The sequence below is a fragment of the Saccostrea cucullata genome, unplaced genomic scaffold (assembly GCF_032062105.1).
Source record: "Saccostrea cucullata isolate Sc308-1 unplaced genomic scaffold, CSIRO_AGI_Scuc_v1 ctg200, whole genome shotgun sequence".
Taxonomy (NCBI): Eukaryota; Metazoa; Mollusca; class Bivalvia; order Ostreida; family Ostreidae; genus Saccostrea; species Saccostrea cuccullata.
In genome coordinates, this window is record NW_026928357.1 from 312,461 (window position 1) to 318,669 (window position 6,209).

The following is a 6,209-nucleotide window of genomic DNA, read 5'->3' on the forward strand; positions in this document are numbered from 1 at the left end:
ATTCATCAGCATTTGAAAACAATTGCTCAAAACACTGTGTATTAGATAGAGGTTAGTCTCGCCTACCTCCCAGGACTGGACCCACATATAGGAGTTATTTGTAACAACCTCTTATGCATAAAACACTAGTAAAATAGTGTTGTATAATCCATGCACAAGACAACCTAAAGATGATTTGTCATTACCGTAACACTGATTTCATTACCTAAACGATTTGATTCAAGGGATTTGTTTCGGTAATGACACATTTCGGTAATGACATTCTGAAATGTGAAACAGAATATAGAGGGCACAAGGGGTTAAATAATGTACAACACAATTCAAAACCAATCTATATTTCTTTCTGAACAATTGCATTTTTCCTAAGTGATCGTACTTTTTATTGTAGCAAGCATTCGTTAATGACACTGAATAAACATATGCTTGAAAGTAAGACCATTTACAATGCAATATCTGCTTACTTAATCATAGGAGAGCGTTATGGCTTGTATCAAAGATGAAGGTTTCTGAAACTTTTAATCACGTGGCTACTTCTTTTGGATTATCTTTCTTGTCTCTTATATTTTGCAGTTTTATCTCACCGTTTCGGTAATGACAAGAATATCAGTGACACCGTTTTACAAACAATGAATTATTTTAAAAAGAATTTTGTAACCCGTATCTTTTTAAAACCAACAATGAATATTTTATTATACCTTAGTAATCTCGACTGATATAACCACAAATAACATCTATGAATAATCTATCAATAATAGATCATGTGAAAATATGAAATTCAAAAATAAATTGAATGATAAGTGCGTACTTTGCAATCCTAAATCTCTGTACACTGTAGGCACTGTGTTTCATGCTTCTTTGTAACTAGCTAAAAATGCATGTTGAATCTTATTCCATGGCCTTTTTGGTATTTCAGTTTTAAAACAGAAGTTAAATAAATACATGATAAATAACTGAACGCATCAACTTAATTTTATCATTTAGCTGTAATCTATTCTCCTTCATTCCTTTATTACTTTAGCATTGGCGTCGGAAGCAAATTGAAAGTGGGGGGGCTAAGTGTCAGAAAATTTTTTTTGTACCTCCAAAACACCTGACAAGCAAAAAAAAAAAAAAAAAAAAAAAAGGAAATGTCTATTTCACAAATTCACAAACACGAAAATCCTATTTCGGGGGGGGGGGGGGGGGGGTAGGTTCGAACTCCAGTACCAAACATTTTCTTCCAAACACCAACACTTTTCCCAATTTTAACCTATACTAAGACTATCTGTGGAAAGTGGGGGGTCTAAACTTACGACGATATGTTCAATGTCTATACATACTATATATATTTGGAAAAAAAGTGTGGGGGCTTAGCCCCCCTACCCCCCCCCCCCCCCCCCCCCCCCGGTTCCGACGCCTATGTTTAGTGATCCTTGAGTTACAGATTTATTAGTTTGTAAAGACTGCCTTAATGGGAGGCCCCTGCCAGACATTTATTTGTTTAAAGTAATGTTTCAAAGTTTAATTATTTTATGGGGAAATGTATTTTAATACAGTTCCAATGTATTCCTACTGATTTAAATGATATTATTGACCCATTTGAAGTTAAAAACATGACGAGACGACTGCTAATAGTCTTGAGAATGCAATTTGGGGAAAGAGAAATTTTAGACGATTGTATTTAAATATTAAAATGAATATGAAAAAATAATAAGTCACCAGGAAGTAATGATTTGACTGCTGAGTTATTCAAATTCTTTTAGATGGATTTGAAACGTTATATATCATTAAATGCAACTTTTACCTGTATACCAAAAGGTGATAGACCAAGACAGTCTTTAAAGAATTGGCGCCAAATTGCTTCATTAATTTAAATTATTTCACGATATATAGGGGGAAATACCAGATTTATTTCTATCTTAATGTCTTGTAAACAAAGTCAAACAATATTCAATGGTATCTTGATGTCCTTTGACTTTGAGAAAGAATTCGACGTAATTCCGTGGCCTTTCTTTGAATGTTTTAAAGCATTTTGGTTTGGAAAAAAATTGACTGGATAAAGATTCTGAATACTTTAACAATTCAGTTTTACCATATGAATCTTCACTTTTTAGTTCATAGGAAAAAAGAGAAAGATTAAATTTAGGGGGGATTAAGAGATAGAGACTTCATATTTGGTATGCATACTCCACTAATAAAGTTCCTTCAAATGACATCAAGGTCAATGACCTTGTGACCTTGACTGTGACCTATATGCTAAAAATAGCTTTTTCCACTTTTTGCCATAACTTTTGAACCATAGGAGATAGGGATTTCATATTTAGTATGCATACTTCACTAATAAAGTTCTTTCAAACAACACCAAGGTCAATGACCCTGTGACCTTGACTGTGACCTATATATTAAAATAGCTTTTTCCACTTTTTGCCGTAACTTTTGAACCATAGGAGATAGGGACTTCATTTTTAGTATGCATACCCCACTAATTAAATTCTTACAAACAACACCAAGGTCAATGACCTTGTGACCTTGACTGTGACCTATATACTAAAAATAGCTTTTTCGAACTTTGTTGACGCCGGGCGCATAGTGTTTCACAAACACATCTTGTTTTTTGTTTTTTTTTTTAATCATGATTATTTTATTACTCCTTTTTAAAATATTTATTGTTAAGAAACATGTGCAGTCTACCTTTATGAAATTATATACAATGTACATATACACAATCTCATTCGCTGTGCAACATGTACACATACACACACTTTATGATTCAATAAATGTACATGTACTTACTGATATTTATTCAAATATGTGTTAGGAAAAAATAATTTATATTAATTAGAATTAAAATTAGATTATTCTATTTAAATCTTAGTCTGTATTTCAAAGATGTCAGTTACATTTACAAAGATGAAGTTTTTGAAAGTCTTTGTTTCTTATACGTCATTTTTTAAAAAAAAAAAAGATGACGTTATTGAATATTGTCATTGACGTTCTTGTTTCATTGCAACAGTCATGTGTTCAAATACGTATAACTTTAAAACTATAGCAAATTAAATACTCAAATTTTGACTGTATGTTCTAATTTTGATGTTGATTTGAAATATTTGAAATAGTCAATTTCAAAATTTTGTCATTAAAACACCTTTTCCCAGAGAGCGGTCCATATCATGTAAATTTTACTACAAAAATTATCATGAGCAATCCAAAAAAATACAAGAAGCCCATGGGCCTTATAGGTCACCTGAGCATTATGCAACAACTTTCCAGTGATTGAATTTGATTCATGTTTTTAGCCAGATGCTATGGCATTCACAATTTTGAAAGAGGCATCATTGATCAACATAACAAAACACTTAGCAGTTGCTTAGTTTGGTTACTTAATACCCATAGGCAAGGCAGAGGAACAAAAAATGCATTTTAACTAATCACTAATATTCAGCAATAATCAGTAGACGCTTAGGCCTAGATCCACACATTGCACAATTTTTGAAAAGGCATCCTTGCTTTTCAAAAATATTTGATTTATATCAAGGAGCAGATTTCAAACAATTCATTCATTTTCAGTCTATATTAAGTACAGACCCTCTCTATGGTACCCCTGACCCTGGGGCCTTGAAATTTACAATTCTGGAAGATTAGGGTCCTTGTTCATAACTATATAGGTAATTCAACTGCTTAAAACCCAGGAGCAGAGATGAAAATTTTCAAAGATTTTATGCATTTTCACTATATTTAATAGAGCCCCCCGCCCTAACACCAGAACCCTGACCCTGGGGTCCTAAAATCCATAATTTCGGTAGAGGCACTCTTGCTCATCATAACTATGCATTTAGTTAGTTTATTTAATACCTAGGAGCAGAGAAGAAGACTTTTTAAAAAATCTTATATTTTCACTATATAATCAATAGAGCCCCCCCAACACAAGAACCCCTGATCCTGGGGCATAAAATTCAGAATTTTAGTAGAGGCACTCTTGCTCATTATAACTATGCACCTCGATAGTTTATTTTATATATAGGAGCAGAGAGACTTTCAAACCCTAACCCTAACCCTAACCCTAACCTTTTAATCCTTTAATCTCAGTTGACCTACTTGATCACATTTTTGCTTTTATCCCTATACCCTATGCTTTAACCCTAACCCCAATACTAACCCTAGCCCTAACCCTTTCTGTCCAAGACTTTCACTTTAACTTTCATTTGACCTAGATTGGCCATGACCTAGATTGGCCATCTTCGTTTTTAGCCCTATTCCTAACCCTAACCCTAACCCTTAACCCTGACCCTAACCCTAACCCTGACCCTGACCCTAACCCAAATCCTAACCCCTAACCCTAACCCTGTCCAACAGTTCTTCAAATTTTCAAAGACTTTAGTACACTTTCCACATTTTTCGTCATTAATATCTTTTGAGAGAGAAAGTATTTTGGCTAACTCTTTGCAGTTTATAGGAGTCCATATCGGGGTGTATCATTAACATAAGTGCTGTGTGTCAATTGCGAACCATTCTCCAGAACTGGGAGGTTGAAAATGGTCAAAAATACCCCATTTGTCGACTTCTAAGTCAATCTTTCGTGTAAATAAAAAGCCAACTTTTCTCCTCTTACATGACATCTGGCTTGGATGTCCCGGCCATAGTCATGTTGTCCGTCTTTTTAGCTTTCCAACGACACCAAACTTGTCTAAATCCGATGAGAAATAAAAAAGAATATGAGCTTTGGAAAACTACAGTATTTCCCATTCGTATTATAACCACGCCTACCAAAAACACGTGACAGAAAGTGACATTGACGAGAATGCTCGGGAGCAATCTTCGTAAAACCCCTTATACCCTATACCCAACCCTAACCTTAAACTTAAACCTAACCTTAACCTTAACCTGGTATCTTGAACCTAACCTGGTATCTTAAACCTAACCTTAATCTTAAACTCATCAGATACAACGTTCACAGTAAATGTGAAAGTCTTCCATCATCAAAGAGCGATCGCTAGCTTTGTGTATAGGATGACATCAGAAAGAGGTGTGAAATGCTGTGTCAACACTGAGCGCGTGCAGACTTGGGCATAAGTTCGCAAGAAGTCATCGGGGAGAGAAGACGTGAAAAAGGTAGGCAAAATACTTCATTGTTATGTTATTAAGATGTAATGTAAGAATTTAACATTTAGATAATTCAATTCAAATACTGTTGGTAAATGAATTCTTATAGCGCATGCAGACTTGGACAAAGATTCGCAGAAAGTCATCGCAGAGAGAAGACGTGAAAAAGGTAGACAAAATACTTCACATTTATCTGTTAAGATATAATCTAAGTAATTAACATTTAGATAAATAAATTCAATTGGTTGGAAAATGAATTCTTATAGCTTAGATTTCTTTTTTTAGTTCTTATTTGATAAAGTTAAAAGACTTCAAGCAAATGAGCAACTACTTGTATATTAACCATTAGTGTTCTAAAAACCATATTGGTAGAATTGTAAGCGCGGATTCAATTTTGGCATTTTAAGCGAGGGTGCTGCCGAGATTGCATGAATTGATTGTCGCTTAAAATTAATTACGTTTTCTTTGTAATTAATATGCATTTTGAAATTGCAAAAAATAACATCTCAATAAAAATTAACAGAAAGTCGAATAACAAGCGATATGCTCAAAAGGCTTGCAAATGGCAGAAAATCCTTATTTCTTGACCGATTTTCAAGTTTTCGGGCTTGTCAGAGTCTATCGAATGCCGTAAAGTGTAGAAAGATCAAACCATTTTTTTAGGCTTTTTAGAGCAATTATTGCCTAGGTATTCACACGCAGCTTACATAGACATCTTTCATCTCTCGCAACTTTTCCCGTTTTTGATCTTTAACAACCATCTTCGGGTAGTGGACAGAACTTGCCAAGAGCTTTCCAATGACACCAAGACTTTGAAAATTGCTTGAAAATTGACCCTCGGGCTTTGAAATTCACAATTTTAGTAGAGGCACTCTTGCTCATTATAACTATGCACTAAGTTAGTTTATTTAATATCTAGGAGCAGAGAAGAAGACTTTCAAAGAATTAATGTTTTTTCACTATATAATCAATAGAACCCCCACAACACAGGAACCCCTGATCCTGGGGCGATAAAATTCAGAATTTTAGTAGAGGCACTCTTGCTCATAATAACTATGCACTTCGATAGTTTATTTAATACCTAGGAGCAGAGAGACTTTCAAACCCTTACCCTAACCTTTTAATCCTGA